Genomic DNA, 19,888 nt, shown 5'->3' with positions numbered 1-19,888 from the left:
TATAAAACAAACATGCTTTGAAAATAAATGGAAAGCAATATCAATTTAACAATAGCATTCAGTATAAAAAGGAATTTAAATTGGAAAGACATTGTGTTATCAATAACAATAATAGATTCATGAAAAATATGGTATCTGATAGCAATAAAATTGGTGATAATACCATAATTTTTAAAAAGATTAAAAGCAAAATATGACTGACCTATTGTGACGACAGCAAAATAGATTTAACCGGAAACTATCTAATAATAGCAAAAAATTGTTCAATTCAGATAGATAATTTAGCATTTAACAGCAATGTAGCCTGTTCTTTCATTCCGTCGAAAAAGATCAAAGTTGTTCAAAATAGTTTGGAAAAAATTCTACTAACATATCCAGATCATAAAATAAAATAAAATAAATGATATTTTGCTGATTCAACCATCGGTATCATCATACTTATAATCGTAGCTTCATTGATACTTGCTACAGTTTCAACAAATAAGAAATTTTTCAATAAAAAATGTTCGATTGTAGATAAAATTCCCAAACTCATTGTTCGTTTTCACATTAATTGCTTTCGTATTTATCTTATTATTAATTAAATGAACCTGCAACTGTTCCTAGATCCGAATTACTATGAGAAAGCAGATCAATTCAAGTAACCATAAATCGATCCCAATGATGAGCCAGCAAATCGTGGTATTGTAAGTCGTTTTAAAGTAGAGCGTATGCCAGTCATTATGTTAGTGTGAGATAGTAATTATATCAATAAAGATACTTTTTATAACGTAAATTCATCATTTATGTTGGTCACAAAATTTTGTAGAGTTATAAGAGATACAAAAAATAAATTTTGATCTCTAAAATATAGAAAATACTAATCTTAACTTCATTTGAGACAAATTCGGAATAAATAGGGACTAATTCAATTCTCAAACAAAAGTAGTCTCTCATGATGATGTCTCGCTAAGTATTATAATTTGGGTCCACATAAACTTTGTGCGATATGTGCTTTTCAGCCCTAATATCTTCATCATCATCATCAACGGCGCAACAACCGGTATCCGGTCTAGGCCTGCCTTAATAAGGCACTCCAGACATCCAATTCGATATCCCTAACAGCTGTCTGGCGTCCTGACCTACGCCATCGCTCCATCTTAGGCAGGGTCTGCTTCGTCTTCTTTTTCTACCACAGATATTGCCCTTATAGAATTTCCGGGAGGGATCATCCTCATCCATACGGATTAAGTGACTCGCCCACCGTAACCTATTGAGTCGGGTTTTATCCACAACCGGACGGTCATGATATCGCTCATAGATTTCGTCATTGTGTAGGCTACGGAATCGTCCATCCTCATGTAGGGGATCAAAAATTCCTCGGAGGATTCTTCTCTCGAACGCGGCAGAGTTCGCAATTCTTCTTGTTAAGAACCCAAGTCTCCGAGAAATACATGAGGACTGGCAAGATCATTGATACAGTAAGAGCTTTGACCCTATGGTGAGATGTTTCGGACGGAGCAGTTTTTATAAGCTGAAATAGGCTCTGTTGGCTGACAACAACGGTGCGTGGATTTCATCATCGTAGCTGTTATCGGTGGTGATTTTTGATCCTAGATAGGAGAAATTGTCAATGGTCTCGAAGTTGTATTCTCCTATCCTTATTCTTCGTGTTTGACCAGTGCGGTTTGATGTTGTTGGTGGATTCGTCTTCGGTGCTGACGTTGCCACCATATATTTTGTCTTGCCTTCATTGATGTGCAGCCCAAGATCTCGCGCCTATCGCCGCCTGCTCGATCTAGATGAAGGCAGTTTGTATGTCTCGGGTGGTTCTTCCCATGATGTCGATATAGTCAGCATAGGCCAGTAGTTCGGTGGACTTAAAGAAGATCGTACCTCTTGCATTTACCTCAGCATCACGGATCACTTTCTCGAGGGCCAGGTTAAAGAGAACGCATGATAGGGCATCCCCTTGTCGTAGACCGTTGTTGATGTCGAATGGTCTTGAGGGTGATCCTGCTGCTTTTAGCTGGCCTCGCACATTGGTCATGGTCAGCCTAATCAATCTTATTAATTTCGTCGGGATACCGGATTCTCTCATGGCGGTGTACAGTTTTACCTTGGCTATGCTATCATAGGCGGCTTTAATGTCGATGAATAGATGGTGCAACTGTTGTCCATATTCCAACAGTTTTTCCATCGCTTACCGCAGAGAGAAAATTTGATGTGTTGCTGATTTGCCTGAAATGAAGGCTTTATCCTGCTGACTTGTTGGTAAAACTTCCGCGCCTGGTGCGGTTGCTCCCTGTACTTTTCTAGTTCACAGACTTGTTGGTTTTCTCAGGCTTCCTTTTTCCGTCTGTGAAGTCGCTTCTCCGCTCGACGGAGTTCGTGATAAGTCTCTGTGCATGCCCGTGTTCTTTGAGAATGCAACATTACTTGGTATGCGGCATTCTTCCGTTCCGTTGCTAGCTTACATTCATCGTCAAATCAGCCGTTCTGACTCTTTTTGCGGCTGGGGCCAACTAAGTTTGTGGCCATATTTATGATAACGTTCCTCAGGTGATTGTGAAGATCATTTGTTGATGCTCCATCTCCAGGATCTTTGTTGACTGCAGTTATTGGGGCATCCATTTCCCTCTTATAGGTGTTGCGGAGGGCTGTGTTATGGATGGCTTCAGTGTTAACTCTCATCTGATTGTCAGAAGGGATTCTAGTTGGTGTTGTTATTCGAGCTCGGAGCACCATGCCAACGAGATAGTGATCCGAGTCTATATTGGCCCCCCTATATGTTCTGACATTCATCAAGGCTGAGAGGTGGCGGCGTTAGATCAACACGTGGTCAATTTGTTTGAAAGTGGTCCCTTCTGGAGAGGCCCACGTATGTTTGTGGGCCGCTTTCCGCACAAACCAGGTACTTCCAACAACCATTTCGTGTGACGCTGCTAATTCAATAATCCGCAGTCCGTTATCATTTGTATTTTGGTGTAAGCTATGGGAGCCAACGTATCGCCTGGATACGGGTTCCTTCCCTACTTGGCTGTTAAAATCCCCAAGTATGATTTTGATATCATATCTGGGACAGACTTCGAGGGTTCGTTCTACTGGCTAGTAGAAGGTATCCTTCTCCGACTCTGCAGTCTCCTCTGTAGGGGGGAGAACGTTAATGAGGCTTATATTTCTAAACTTGCCTCGCAAGCGCAGAGTGCATAGCCGTTCGCTTATGTTTTCAAAACCGATAACAGCAGGTTTCATTTTTTGGCTGACTAAGAAACCTACTCTGAGCACATGGTTTACTGGATGACCGCTATAATATATGGTGTAGCGGCTCTTCTCCAGGAAACCGGTCCCTGTCCATCACATCTCTTGTAACGCTGTTATATCAGCCCTATATTGGGACAGGGTATCGGCTAGCTGCTCATCAGCTTCATCTCTGTACAGGGAGCGCATGTTCCATGAGAAAATGCGCAAATCATTAATACGTTGTCGTTGCCGGGTTCGTCGTTGTAAGATCCATCCTGTCCGAGGCTCCTTTCGTGGCTTCGTAACATCGGTTTTCCGTGTAGGGTTGTCAGCCCTACCCAACCCCCAACCTGGAGGACCAGTTGGTACAAATTGTCCCGTTTTTAGGCGCGGAAGACTCGCCTTTATCCTTCTCCGTCTGCATCTTTTCGTTAGGAAAGAGCTCCCAGCGGGCACCACGTGGAGGTGGAGATAGGGTTTGGTAGTAGAGCTGGTGGTGTTGGTTCAGCAGGCATTTCCCGGGTTTTATGCTTCATCGTGGGTACCAATCCACGTTTCGCCCTGAGACCTATACTACCTTTTGACCACTAATAATATCTTGCTTTGATAAAGGGGATTTTCAGGTCCTGATTGTTAAAAATTTCGCCGAAATTAAGCTTTTTTTTACACCAAAAATAAAGCCATTGTTTTTGACAATAAATCTTCTGTCCATAAGCTAGGATTCCTGGGATCTATGAACATTCACATTCAGAGTACCTATGTTTTTTCATGAAACCAAATTGGTGAAGTGAAGTGATTTCTATCGTGTCGAAGTAGTGGTGGAGGCTTATAACACAAGCTTTATAGGAATCTCCCGAAATTGAGCCTCAGATCAGATTGGAAATACAACGGAAATTATGACAACAGAAAAAAGATTAAGAATTTTGAATCTAGAACGTACACCCCCTGTTCAGAACTGTCACTCTTCGAGCACTCATTGAACCGATGAAAATGCACAAGGTGATCCAGAAAACGGAATTATTAGGCAGGGGAAGGGGAAAAATTTGGAACGTGAGAATACGAAATCACGGAAAGAATTGGTGAGCTATTTTTGTCAGCGTTTGGCTTATGGAGTATATACTCCAACGGAAGGCAAGGACGATTCAGTAAAAAGCGAATGCTATAGTTGTCTAGAGTCAGTGTTGACTACATGAAAATCTACATGACTCATTTGGAAATGGTTGGATAGTTGTTGGTAAAGTAAAGCGTGGGCAAACTGTCAAACCTGTCAAATTTTCGTAAAAAAACTGACTCTCGCATGGCTGAATTTTTGCATAGATATCCAGCAAAGACGCACAAATACAGGACAAATATTGTCACAAGGCTAGGTGGAAGATAAACAGCTGTTAAAACGCTTAAAGTTGCAATTGACATTTGACAATTCGCATTTATATCCCTCACATACACAGTGTATTTTAAAATTACTGGACAAACAGTATGCCAGCAAACTTTTCTTTTCCATTCATTAACCTTTTAATTACCACAGGTATTTTTATTTCTGTAAAACAGCGCGGTCTTTACACCACTAAAATCATAATAACTCAAAAACTAGCTATAGGCATGAAATAAACTTTGAATCGCAGGCAGGAATTGACTCCCTTGTTTAAAAATAGTAGCTTCCTAAGTGCAAAATACGGTGTTTTTCTTCCCCAAAATTTTGTGGTTAAACCCTATTTTCCTCGAATTTTAACATTCACAATGTACTAATTTTCTTACAAAAAATTAATGTACGTTTCATCTTGGAAAAATTTTGTTATCGTCATATTTTCCTAAGTGCTCAATTTGTGGTAGTTATGATAGGTTAAATGGGAACCGACTGCTTCTTCTTTTTCTTTAGCCTTTGCCCGGTTCACATGCGGGATCGGTTCGTCGTGATTTGTTGTCCCATTTTTAAGGTTTTGTGTAAACACAAAACCTTATTAAAATCGGTTTACTGTCTGTCTGTCTGTCTGTCTGTCTGTCTGTCTGTCCGTCTGTCTGTCTGTCTGTCTTTTTTTTTTTTTTTTTTTTTTGAGGAGGTGGAAATCTTCAAAAGACACTGGTCTGGACACACCAGCGTGTGGGATTTTTACCCACTAAAACCACCCCCGACTCCCTCCCTGCCCCGCGGAACCACCATAAGGTATTACATCACGGGGCGGAGTCAGCTCACTCTAGCTTAATCCCATTTCTTCTATACGCGGCGCACGTGACCGCGTTTTTCTCCTTTCCTCTGCCTTTCGCAATTTACCTTGAATTGATGCGATCATGGAGTTGACCGCATCCCAATTCTCTTGATGTGCTAGCATTTTCGGCACCAGATTTTCTGGTACCAGCACCTCTCCTAGAGTCTCCTCTAGGTTCCTCCTTTCTTCCACAAATCTCGGACAGTGGAAGAATACATGCTCTGGGTCCTCTGGGACTCCATCGCAATTTGGACAGTCGGGTGAGGTCTCCAATTTAAACCTGTGAAGGTATTGGAGATATCCTCCATGTCCCGTGAGAAACTGGGTGAGATTATAATTAACCTCACCGTGTCGTCTCTCCAACCACTCCTTGATGGCAGGAATGAGCCTGTGAGTCCACCGACCCTTTCCCGAGCGTTCCCACCGCTCTTGCCATCTATTTATGGATCTCTCCCTCTCAGCCTTCTTCGTCTGCAATAAGGGAGAGATTGGCTTCGCATGGTATATATTCGCCATCTCATCTGCCAAGATGTCAATGGGCATCATTCCAGAGATGACGAATGCTGCATCATCTGAGACAGTCCTGAAGGCAGAGCATACCCTCAGAGCTGTCCTCCTGTAGACTGCATTCAGTTTGCTAGTATTAACTGACATCCGCAACGCCTCGCTCCAAACTGGGGTCGCATAGAGCATGATTGAGGTCACCACCCTGGCTATAAGCAACCTAGAGATATGCCGTGGCCCTCCCACGTTCGGCATCATCCTGGCCAGGGCCATACTGTCTGTCTGTCTGTCTGTCTGTCTGTCTGTCTGTCTGTCCGTCACACGCATTTTTCTCGGAGACGGTTATAGCGATTGACACCAAATTTGGTAGAAAGGTGGGAACTGTGAACGCTCACGCATACAGTGAATTACATCCTCTTACGTCGAATTTAAGGGGGGGTCCCCATACATGCAAAAGGGGGGTGTAAAATTTTTTTTCATCAAATATAGTCATGTGGGGTATCAAATTAAAGGTCTCGATTAGTACTTTTCAAAGCCGATCTTAGTTTTGACATTTGTTGGAAGAGTGGGGAGCGCGGGGGGTTGAAAGTGATCACTTCTTTAAGGGGGCCATTCTCAGAAACTGCCAAACCGAAAAATCTGAAAAAAATCAGGAGGCTGCCACTATATGGTGCCTGGGCTCCGAAATACCTTCCATGCCGATATCTGTTTAAATAAAGTTAATAATAGTATATTACTACATTTTTTTGTAATTGGTTAGAAACCCCCCTTAAGTTCATCCTAGTACCATGAAATTTTGCAGTGATATAGGCTATAATATAGAGCATGATCTCACCAAGTTTGGTAGAAATCGCACTATTACTAACAAAGTTATAATACCTCAAATTTGTTGCTTCTTTGAAAATTGAAGACTATGAATGTCAATATCACCCGAAAGTGGATACTCTCACATAATATATGGATATATTACGTGCTACGTACTAAGAAATACACAAAACCTTTCGTACCTGAAGCGTCCAGCTTCCGGTTTCCCGACTTGTTTTTTTCTATCAAAGACCTGATCTGGATGCAGTTGCGAGGCTCAAATCCCCATCCGGCGTATGACGCCACTGTTTTTTCGGCTGGCATTTTAGTCGCCTAGCAAATAACTCGATGTTCAGAAAAATCTTGGCAAGTGAATTCTCGTTAGGGTGAATCACGTAACAAAACTATCGAAGACGCCTCTCCCGCAATTTTTTCACAATCAGCGCATTCCAATATTGACCGCGGATATTCTCATTTCGTATGTGATCAAAGCGTGGCACGTCACTAATCCAATGCATTATTTTCGTCTCCATTACCGTGACAACCCATTCATTGTCTTTTATAGTCGGCCAATACTCAAAACCATAGACGGCGACAGGGCGAACGATACTGCGGTAAATTTTAGATTTGGGATGTTCGTTGATACGTCGATCACATAGAACTCCAGCGGTGGAACGCCACTTCATCCAGGTTGCGCTAATGCGTAGAGCAATTTCATAACACAGTTCTCCATTGGCTAATAGCATTGACGGAGATATTCAAATCGTTCGGTTCTAGATAGGTTATAGCCACTGACAATGATACTACCTATTTCATGTGGATCGGTCGATAAAAATTCTACATTATTCAGAATCAATCTGAGGCCATGTTGCATGACAGTGTGCATAACAAGAACAAAGAGGAGTTATCGGAGAGAACTTTCTTGGTGAACTCCGAAAGAGACACGAAACGGTTTTGATATGCCCGCCAAACTTCGCACTTTAATTTTTGAATCGTGGTAGAGCAATTTAACCCAGTGCACGAGTTCTTCTGGAACTAGGTATTGACGTAGAGGATACCACATAAGTTCACGTAGCATACGGTCAAACGCCTTCTCCAGATCGAGAAATGCAATCTAAAGAGGGCGATGTTTGCCACGGTGTTTCACTATGAGTAACCGCGCGGCGTTTATTTGAACGATGTCGTGAATACGGTTGCCAAGAATTCGTTAACAAATCTTCATGGTATCGAACAGCAACCAGATTGGGCGATAATTTGAACATTCTGTTAGACTACCTTCTTTTTCCAGTCCAGTCTAGTCAGATGGTGTTCGACCTTCTCCAATAACCCGATTGAGGGATTCACTAAGCCACAGTGTTGGAAAACAACTCTTCACTTTTCAGAGTTCAGATGACATGTTATTACCTCTTGTTTCTTTCCCCGATTTCATTTGTCTTACTGCTTCCTCGACTTTAGTGGCGTTGACAGATGGAATTGCTCCAAATGAAGGATGAACAAATTCTTCCGTTGAAATCTTGCTGACTTTTTTTGTTTTTTGTTTTACATGATTTTGTACCGAAATACTTTTGTTAAAATAATTATGCCCGATGTTAACATAACTTTCCCCCAAACCTTTATAACGCTAAAAAGGAACTTATTATTGATAGAAACAGAAATATTAGCGCAAATGAATGATAAAAAAAATGGCGGAATTGTCAGATTGAGATTGCAGGACCGTGCAGATAATGTGGTGAGGTTAACATTCATAGTACTTGGATTGTTGGCACTAACGATGGGAACCATCTCATCAAAGTCGATTTTCAAGTACTTGGGGGTGGCAAACCATTGGCAGTAAATTTCAGGGTATATCTAAATTACGTCAAAGGCCAAGGATGCCGATCGTAGTGGTGTACTCCATCTTTTGTTATACGGTCCCGGTGTAGGTGGAAATACTAAAATGAAAAAATAATCTAATTTTTAGTGACCCTTTAGGTATGCCCCACTTTCAGGGTAATCTCAAATTAGGGAGCGTGTTTTATTGCAAGGAAAAGAGAATAAATATCGAAAAGCGACAATAGTGGCAACAACGATGAGATCATTCGCGAAAAGACTATTGAGCGCACATATGGGGATGAGGACACATGATGATTACAGAAAGTATTGATACCGAGTGAAGTTGAATGATTTTGATACTGGAAGAATCTCTGCAGGTTGCCATAACTCCGCAAAACGGGCAAGAAACAGAGGCCGTGCATCCTTCGCGAAGTCATGTTTCTCGACACTTCATTTAACAAATCTGCCGCTTTTATTTTCCAACCAGGCACTTCTTAAAATATTATATCTGGGATATATGACCACTCCTATTAAATGCTCAAGCACCTTCCTGCTTGTTCAGACCTCACAGGCCTCGCTGGAATAAATTTATACATAAAATTGGAAAATAAAACCATATTTATTCACGCAATCTTTTATATCACATAATGCCGCTGAACTAAATAGTTAAAACAAATCAATGATGCTGCATTCAAATATTAGGATAGTATTATTGTACTTGCAACCACTGTGTAGTCATAAAACTAAGCCCGGGACCTCATACACACTTACTAACATTTCATTTAGCCTCAAAAGAGCTAAAATCCAGTGATGCATAATGAGTTAATTATTTGAAATGATTCTATTAGCTTCGCTGATTCCGACTTGCTCCACATTATTTAAATAGATTGAATTAATCCACACCGAAATAACGTGGAATTTAGTGAAGGGGCGATGGTTTCGTTGTGGGTATTGTTAAATACATTTAACGGCATTCAGCTGACCGCCAGTGTTTTGTAGTGTTAAGTAATTCAATTGTGTAATTCAATTTCAGCAAATTTGATTTTATTCAAATTTAAATGCCGGTACGAATTATTTGTTTTCGGTCTTTGGTAGCTGAATTCCTTGCAAAGCAAAAGGGAATCAGGGCTTATGGTACTATCTTTTGCAATGCTTTCCGAAACAATACTTTCATTTCCGAAATTTTGCAGTATAATTGAGAATAATGATCTTCCTTTGCGAGGGTTGACTAGAGTTGGTTTTTAACTTTCCACTTCAAAGTTTCATATGAATACAATCGCCATTTGCGGCGAGCTTCATTCGCCAAAATGCCGATAATGGTACCCTCCCTCCATAGTATGTGAGGTTATCATCCTTAGTAGTGCGTAGCGTAGTGTAGTGAGGCTATCATTCATAGACACCATGGGAACCATCGCATCAAAGCTTCAAGGTGGACTGCAGTTCCATTCGCCATTCATGCCGAGCTTCATTCGTCAAAATGTCTTTTGGGATGATTCCTAGAATTGCCAACACGTATGATGTTTCCCCGCATTTGTCCGGTAAGCACTGCATGACCAAAGTGCACTTAGCCGATAATCCATTTTTAAGGTTTTGTGTAAAACAAAACCTGATTAAAATCAGTTTACTGTCTGTCTTTTTTGCCGATCTTCAAAAGCCATCGCTGGCTCCTGCCACACGTGGGACTGTTACTCACTAAAACCACCTCCTTCTTCCGCTTTTTCCGCGGGACTCCCATATGGTATTACGTCGCTGAACTGGGTCAGAATTTATCCTGCGCTCGTGTTAACATTTGCGTCGCTCTCTCGCTCATTCTTCTGACTGACTTCTTCCTGCCTAAGCTTCTTATCGATGACTTATCGATCGCCTTTTCGACTTCGGTCCATATCTCCTTTAATTTCACCATATATTCCATTCTATTTTCGGATGTAAAATGCTCCCGGGTTGTAGCTTCCAATGCAGCCCTTTGGGCCGATTCTCCGGTGATGTACGCTCGGTCGTTAAGTTGTTGTCCTTCTTTCGACAGAATCTCAGTCGGGTTGATTTCTGCTATCACGTAAGCTGCTTCATTAGATATCGTTCTGTAAGCGCAACATGTTCGGAATGTACTTATGCGATACGCACCTTCAATCTTTCTCTTACTTGTTGTATTTTTTTAGTGCACCTGCCTACACTGGGGCAACATATAGTAAAATCGAGCTGGCCACCGTCGAAATAAGGAGTCATCTGCACGGCTTTCGGCCACCTATCTTTGGTAGAATTCTCGCAATCAGCGCTCCTTTGTTATATGTCTTGGTTGCTACGCCCTCCACATGCGATCTGAAGTTTAGCCTCTGGTCAATCATTACGCCTAAGTACTTGAACGCAGGCTTGAAATGGATTGTTTGTATTCCAACTTTAATCTTGATGGACGTGCACTTTCTGCGCTTGGTAATAAGTACTACTTCCGTCTTATGTTCTAGGAGCTGTAGACGAGCATTCTCTAACCAAGATTTAATGTAGACTACTTCATTTGCATAAAGCTCGACTTCTTCGAGGAGGCGTGCAACAACTGCCATACTAATGTCGTCCGGGAAACCAATGGAAGCCACAATTGTAGCGTCAGTACTCCGTCATACATAATAATCCCTAGAACGGTGGAACTCCACATGTCGTTTGGTATAATTGCATTCCTTCATCTGATTCGCAGTGCAGAAGTCTACCGATTAGGAAGTCGGCAACATTAGGCGCCAGGTACTTCGACACACCTAAGTTGATTAGGGACTCAAGTATCTTGCCCCATCCGGCGAAATTGAAAGCATTCTTCACATCGAGTGTGAGCACTGCACAGAATTTGTCCTCCTCAAGTGCTGTCTTAGCGTTGTTAGCCACCAGGATACCTGCGCCAGTTGTAGACCTTCCCTTTCAAAAATCGAACTGATTCTCAGAAAGACCCCCTTCCTTTTCGACAATTGGAAGTAATCTGTTATATATTCGTTCGAATAGTTTGCCAGTTGTAGAAAGCATATCGGCAAGTAGGACGAAGCTTCACCCAAACGTTTGTTTGACTTAGTGTCTGCTTCTTCTATTGTGTAGAAAATCCTCCTTCTTTAAGGCATGTAGTGAATGCCTCGGCAAAAATATTTGGCGCTATTCTCACTGCTACCTTGAGAGCTTTATTGGGCATGCTATCCAAGCCAGGTGCTTTATTTCCGCAGCTTCGAGGACCTCCGTTTCACTTACCATGGGAACTTCGGCGGTGTCTATCTCGACAGTGGGAAGGTTAGCGGTACTCATATTTTGTAGGAAAAGATCCGTTAGTATTCCATTATGCAGATTAGAGCAAAAAATTGGTGGAAAATTTCGACTTTCGATATTATTACCATCTAGGTGCCTCGGAAACGGTTATTGCGATCGACACTAAATATCATAAGCAAACTTCGAGGGTCAAAGCTCCATACACCCACGAGAAGATTCGCGCGATACGCAAGCGAAAACAATCGACCATCAAGTAATAGCTCAAGACCCAATATCAGCGCTTCTCTTGTTTCTTACATTGAAAAGACAACTTCTAAATCTGGTAATCGACACGCGGTCGATCTAATCAGACGTACGCAAACCTCCCACCATTGTCATTACCGTCCCCAACACCATGTGTCGACAATGCGAATTGCAGGGTATGCCTAGTCTGGCGGCATGGAACCCTATAGGCCAGTGTATCGTGCAAGCCGCTGTAATCTTGTATAGCCGGATGAAATCTTCCTTGAGGTGGCGAGTCTTCGCCTTTTGAAGTCCGCGACTGCTAAGTAGTGCGAATAGACCCTTGATAGTTGATAGGGGGACAGAGACTATATCCGCTGAAGGACTGCCAAGAGCAGGATCCCGTCTGGCCAGTCCGTCAACCCGCTCATTTCTCTCTATTTGCCTATGAGCGAGAACCCAGAGGAGGGTGATTTTGAACGTGTTGCCCAAACAGTTCAGCGCGTTCCTCCACTGCCCCTGCAACGTAGCAGATGTCGCCGTTGAGTACAAGGCTTTAATGGCTGCTTGGCTGTCGGCCAGAATGGCTTGGCACTCGGATGACGCTTAAACCATCGGCAGGTTTTCACTATCGCCAATATTTCCGCTTGGAATACACTGCGAAACCCGAGAGGCCATACGACTCTAAACCAACTCCACAGACCATCTTTAATCCGTCGGTTAAAAATACCTTGTCATAGCTTTGCAACACGCCATCGGTCTTCCATTCTGCGCTGGCTGGAAAGTCCGCAGTAAAGTTTCTCGTGAAGTTCAGCTTGCGTGTCGCATACTCCGTGGGGAACGTCCAGATTTCCTGAACAACTTCGTCTTGGATGTTATCATGGCCATAGGACTTCGCTGTTCAGCATCCGGATCTGTCCGCACAGGAATCTCACTGTTAGTATTCTCTCTGAAGGATAAAAGGGCGCACCTTGTGAATGCAGCAAACATTAATCCGACATCAGATTCACGTTTACTTCCGACAGGCATGTCAGGATGCAACAGCACAGTGCGGTAGAAGGGAGGAGAGTGTCCCAGACTCCCACCATCTTACTTCGCTTAACTCGAGAATCTCTGGCCTGTATTCTGGAGAACTTCGATACCGTCGTCGAGAATCGTTCGCACATTTCTGCCGCCTCCACTACAAAATACAGTTGATTCAAAGCTTAAATACTATGGCGCCAGATGGCATCAACAGGCTTAATTTCGCCAACTAAAGAATTGATTAATTTTCGTTTTTCTACAACATTTTTTCTCTACCGAATACAAAAGATAAACAAAAAGTCCAGTGGGCCGTATTTTTTCCGCTGATCAATGAAGTGTGAATACCAACATTTTCACTCCAACTTCGCGAGACTTTTTTGATTTTATATAATTGAAACACGTAGTTCCAACAGGAAGCATCTTGCACGTCTAGCGTGTTTATACCGGTTGTTTCTGAATTCCTTCATGGAAGATTCGTAATCAAACGAGGCGACACAAACAAAATTCAACGAATGATTTGATACCACTGGATTTTTTCTTGTACGATTACCTTAAATCAAAGGCGCACAGTGACTCTCAGCTTCTCTTCCTATTGCAATTATGGTATTAAGAATTTGTGACATCAAAACGGCGCACCACAATGTTAAATGGGATCCTACCTACCTATCTAACAAGTACCAAGTATAAAAGTTACCAAGACAAAATTAAGAGCTTGGACGGCGCACAGGCCTGGCAACCGTACACGATGTGATCGAAAGGCGGAAGTGGCAGGAGGAACGGTAATTGTATTGTTGTCTACGCCATGCAATAGAATCCACTCTCTTAAGATGGCTGACGAATGAATCAGCCCGAGGAGAAGTGCGGGCGTCTCGGGAAGTCGTGAAGGGAACTGAAGCGCATTTGCGGTAACGGCGAACAATGGCGCGCAGCTGTGGTTAACGCGCCATGCTCTAACATGGGGAAAATAGCAACCAAATAGAATTGACGGGAAGAATTGCTTTTAGAAAATTTAATAAATCAATGGGGCCGTGTCTTTTATGTCAACCTTGCAGCGAACCAGTTATCGAAGGACAAAGCCAATCAAAAGTGATGCTAAATAAACACACACGCATATTCAAACCAAACCATTTGGAGATAATAAACATAATAATTGCATCGAATTATTAAAATTCAAGACCCAAAGCTATAATTTTGTTTTTATTTCTCCATCGTTGAGTAATAATTTTGAATTTGTTTTATTTTTTAATTATATTCAGCATTAAAGAGCATTAATAGGAAGCGTGTCGGAATATGACTTTGAAATGTATATGTATTAATTAATTGTAATCAAAACTATTTAATTAGTCTCAATTATACAGCGAAACGTATTGCGTTTTCTTTGAAGTCATCCGCGTTGTGAAACTAACAGGAAAACGGTTCTTTGTCAGGTATGAAACTCGCACTTATTAAAAAGGAAGACGACTAACGTTTTCGTCAAAGGCAGAAACAACTCATCAGACACTGCCTTACCTCTGCCCTGTGAGCAGCGTGACCGAAAGGTACAACAGGTGGAAAACGCTCCTTTTTATATAATCACAAAACAAGACAAGGGCCTAAGCTAGGCCAAAGCTAGATTTTTGTTTGGGGGGGGCTTTAAACTTCGCACCGCGGCCGTGTTTTGTGATTATATGAAGGGAGCGTTTTTCACCTGTGGCCAGTTTCGATTACGCTGCTCCTACAGCAGAGGTGAGGCAGCATCTAATGAGTTGCCTCTGCCCTGAACGAAACCGTCAGTCCTCTTTCTTTTGTATACTTGGGCGCTATGCCACAAACGAGGGATCCGGGAACCATAAAACGTGAGAGAAAGTTGTATTCTATTTGGTCCGTTCCAACATCAAGTGGATGTGGACTTAGGATCCCTCATATCCCAAACAAAAATCGCATTTACTACTATATGTTATTATCCTCTAGAGGATATCATGCATCCGTCGACTTTTCCGGACTCTATCCAATTCGTACAGTTTCTTTTGTATCGTGATTATTGGTTTATTCACCGCACTCCAATATGTACTCTAACAGATTACGGAGCCCGAAATTTACCTTCGAAGCGACATCTCCGCTTCCCTTCTCTAGGTAGTCACGACAGTTGTCCAACCCGAAGCAATGCAACATTTCGAATAACCACAGGATCCCGTAAAGATCTGCCTGAGGTGGTGATTCAATTTTCAATGCCGCCCATCCACTTTCTTGCTGGCACGAGATCAGTGTATGAATCCAACTACTCTTCAGAGAGTTATCCCAACATTGAGGTAATTTCCTTTACGATTCCTTTCTAGTGAGTTTTCGAAAGCCTTCAGATGAATTCGCTTTTCTTACCCTGTATAAATAATGGGCCTCCTTTACTTTACCTTACTCCGGTCCACAACCGACTACACCAACGCGATGGATCTACCCCTGCTTGCAATAAACAATCTTTGGCACTCCCATATAAGACATCATCCTTCCTAAAAATGAACTAGCTTTTGCTTCCTTCTGTCGGGCTTAGTCTAAGTATCGCTTGAGACTCAGTTTAGCATCGATCATCAACAGTTACCGATGATCGATTTTAAACATACTTGTTCACCAACTCGGAGTTTTTTTCCTGGTAAGAACAGCCGTCATCGTTTTGTTGTCCACCAATTCTAGTTTGAACAACCCACTACCATGTCGTATGCAAAAAAAAATTACCTCCCTTCCTCTGGTATGCAAAGGCCAAGCAGGCCATTATACATATATGATGTTTCATTTCCAGGATCCTAATAGGAAATCCTGAGGAGCACTTGCTGTCATGGTGTACTCCTTCGGTCTATATCAAAGTGGTATCTCACGATTTGTAAAGCTAAATAACAGTTACGCCAATTTCTCCTTCATCCAACCTCAGTTGACTGAATTAGAAACATTCCTGACATCTGGCGTCCTCATCACTTACCGATGTCCATAACATTCCGAGCCAGATCTAAGACCATTTGAATCCAGCATAATACGAACTTGCCGAAACCCATACTGTCGCTCTGATAAATCACTCGCTGGTTCGATGAATGAAAGCAGCCTGTTGTATATCATCATCTCCAACATCTTTCTTATAAAATTTAAAAGGAGAAGGAAATGGATATAAGAAGGACACACCCTTGGGCCTTTGAGACTTTGGCAGCATGACTAATTTTCTGCACCAAGCAATGAAAGTTCCATGCTTTGGTGAAAAGAGACCTGAAATTTTGTATAATGACACGTGGGGGACTGAAGTAGTCAAAGGATCCCCACATTTCCGAACCTGGCTAACACACTTAATCTTAGCATCGTGGGTTCGGGCCCCAGATGAGTGTCACCTATGAGAAACGCAATACACTCCGAATAATGCACCCTAAAGATGACAAGGTGACCGTGATGAATAGTAATGACAAAGGGTCAAAGGTTTGGGAATTTCTATAATTTTCACAGCCTTAGAACCTTCCATAATGTGTTCTGACTGACCAGAAGCAAACGTCTAACCAGAAAGGCCGCATTGTGGGCAGCAGAAAATTAAAAAGTTCTCTTCCGAATGTGTGCAACAAAAAAGGATGTAGACAGAGACCATTATTTGATGGCCACCTATTTTTGCATTCATATTGAATCTCGGTCTACTCCTAGAAACAGAGCTTCAGTCCAACCAAATTTAACAAGAACTGCTTCAGTAACCCGATAAAGGTCTCAAACAGTGCGGCAAACAATTTCGATGAACACTAATTCGCACATCAATGAAGGCAAGACAAAATATATGGTGGCAACGTCAGCACCGAAGACGAATCAACCAACCGTTGACAATTTCTCCTATCTAGGGTCGAAAATCACAACCGATAACAGTTACGATGATGAAGTCCACGCACCGTTGTTGTCAGCCAACAGAGCCTATTTCAGCTTAAAAAAAACTGTTCCGCTCGAAACGTCTCACCATAGGGTCAAAGCTCTTACTGTACAAGACTATGATCTTACCAGTCCTGATGTATTCCTGATAAACTTGGGTTCTTAGCAAGAAAAATTGCGAACTCTTGGCCGCGTTCGAGAGAAGAATCCTCCGAAGAATTTTTGGCCCCCTACATGAAGATGCACGATTCCGTAGCCTACACAATGACGAAATCTATGAGCGATACCATGACCGTCCGGTTGTGGGTAAAATCCGGCTCAATAGGTTACGGTGGGCGAGTTACTTAATCTGTATGGATGAGGATGACCCCACCCGGAAAGTCTATAAGGGCAATATCTATGGTAGAAAAAGAAGACGAAGCAGACCCTGCCTAAGATGGAGCGATGGCGTAGGTCAGGACGCCAGACAGCTTTTAGGAATATCGAATTGATGGACCTCGGCGCAAAACCGGGATGTTTGGAGTTCCTTATTAAGGCAGGCCTAGACCGGATACCGGTTGTTGCATCGTTGATGATGATGACTAATTCGCACTAAGCAGCTTAAAATTTAGTTGACTGCAAAAAGGTGGTTGTGAATGCGAGCGAAATTACCGAGCTAGAACTTCGAATTATGATGCTAGTATCAATTTCGTAAAGAGGAATATGTAGACAGGAGTTCGAAAATGGACGTTGGAGATGACTTGGTATACGATGGGAGGACTTAGTCGACACAGACAGCAAATGCATTCGAGCTGCAAAGACTAAACTTAGGCTAGTATGCCATTTAAAATAAATAACCCAATATGACTAATAAGCACTGTCCTTCTGGTGGGCCCTATGACCCCTACGCTATGATATACTAGCTTTGGTCCTGATATGAAGAATCTGAGCAAAACTTCATCACGACTAATAAACAGAAGAGCGCTACATACTTAAGTATTCGTCAAGTGACAAATTAGGGAAGGTAGATGTAATGAACCCTCTATAAATCATCCCTTGCTTCGATTCCTTTCAGGTAGTCCGTGACTTCCACGTTATAGGATACAATTTCTAATTCCCCAGGGGAATTAGGGGAACAGCGACACCTGGAAGGCCGTAAAGCTCAAAGTCATCCCATACGAGGAGATCCCCGGGATACCGGTTGCTCGCATCTGATTGCAAAAGACCCACATGGATAAGGACAAACACGTTCGAACAGCCAAACTTTTCAGCGCCTTATAAACGGAGAGTGCCTGGAGGCACTGGAAAAGACAGTTTACCAAGAGCGGTTCGGAATCACGCAAAAGTAAAAGTGCTCCGCTCTGCGAAAACAGACCGCGACCGAGATCCAGTCGACGCCGCCGCGAGCTGTTGAAGGAGATCGACGGTCCGACGAAAACTAACGAATCCTCTACGCAAGTAGATCATGCTGGGGCTAGCGCAACTAATCTGCTGATCTTCCTTCCTTCTAGAGGAAGACATCGAGGTCGTACTAATATATTATAGAAGCACTGAATAGGAAGCGACCGAACCATCAAAGGGCTCCAAAGCAAATATTATAATTTATTACACAGTTCAAAAAACGCTGGTCGAAGCAGACCTACAGCATGTATCCTCGCCAGGAAGAGTTTACTATACGGACCTAAGTTCCAGCGACTTAATGCGATGTATATGGTGCGGGTTTACATGGCTTACGGCCGATCAACTCTGCCAAAAGAACTGCAACATTTGACGTTCACCATGGCAGTCAAAGGGTAGTATAGGTTCCAGGGCAAAAGGGGGATTGTTACCCACGATGGAGCATAAAACCTGGAAAACGCCTGCTGAACGAACACCAACAGCTCTACTACCAAACCTTATCTCTCCACATGGTAATCGCTGCGAGTTCTTTCTTAATGAAAAACTGCAGACGGAGAAGGATGAAGGCGAGTCTCCCGTGTCTAAAGACGGGACAAATCGTAGCAACTGGTCCTCCAGGTTAGGAGTTGGGTACATGGAAAATCGATGGTACGAAGCCACAAAAGGAGCCTCGGACAGGATGGACTTTAAAACGACGAACCCGGCAACGACAACGGACAGGCACCGGTATTCTGGAGAAGAGCCACTACACCATACATTATAGAGGCCATCCAGTAAACCATGTGCTCAGAGTAGGTTTCTTAATCAGCCAAAAAATGAAACTTGCTGTTATCGACTTTGAAAACATAAGGAAAAGACTATACACTCTGCGTTTGCCAGGCAAATTTAGAAATATAAGCCTCATTAACGCTCACGCCCCTACAGAGGAGTCTACAAAGTCGGAGAAGGATACCTTCTCCGAGGCACTTGGTCGGACCCTCGAAGCCTGTCCCAAGTATGATATCAAAATCATACTTGGAGATTTTAACCGTCAAGTAGGGACGTAACCCGTATTCAGGCGATACGTCGGCTCCCATAGCCTATATAAGGATACCAATGGCAACTGACTGCGGATTTTTCAGTTAGCCGTATCGCACAAGGTGCGACTAATCTGTTGATAGCCCGCGATGCCAACGTGAGGCATATGCTTTGGGGAAGTTCGTAAAACCATCGAAAAAGGTGAGTCAGTCTTTGATTTTATTATTAACACAAATCTATCGGTGTGCAACCGGGCCAATGAACTAACCATCCATTTTCCCATCAAGAAAAACTGTAATGGTTGGGAGCAGGTCTTTGATATCATCCAACTAGCTGACACGCACTTAAGAACGATTATGGAGACAACGCCTTTCTCTAAGTCCCAGCAGGCCTACAACAAAGGCAACTCCGCAGAAATTGCTCTTCATGAGGTACTTGGCAAGGTTGAGTGGTCAATACAGTAAAAGAAGTATACACTGGCTGCCTTCCTGGATATAGCGAGAGCAGTTAGTACAAATGCAATCAGGGAAGCCTTGACCAGTATTGGATTGGAGGGTTATCTTATTATTTGTCTTGGTGTCAGGGGTGTTTCCCTCCATTATGAGTGACAT

This window comes from Hermetia illucens, chromosome 5, assembly GCF_905115235.1.
Source record: "Hermetia illucens chromosome 5, iHerIll2.2.curated.20191125, whole genome shotgun sequence".
Lineage (NCBI taxonomy): Eukaryota > Metazoa > Arthropoda > Insecta > Diptera > Stratiomyidae > Hermetia > Hermetia illucens.
Note: the sequence above shows the minus strand (reverse complement) of the source record.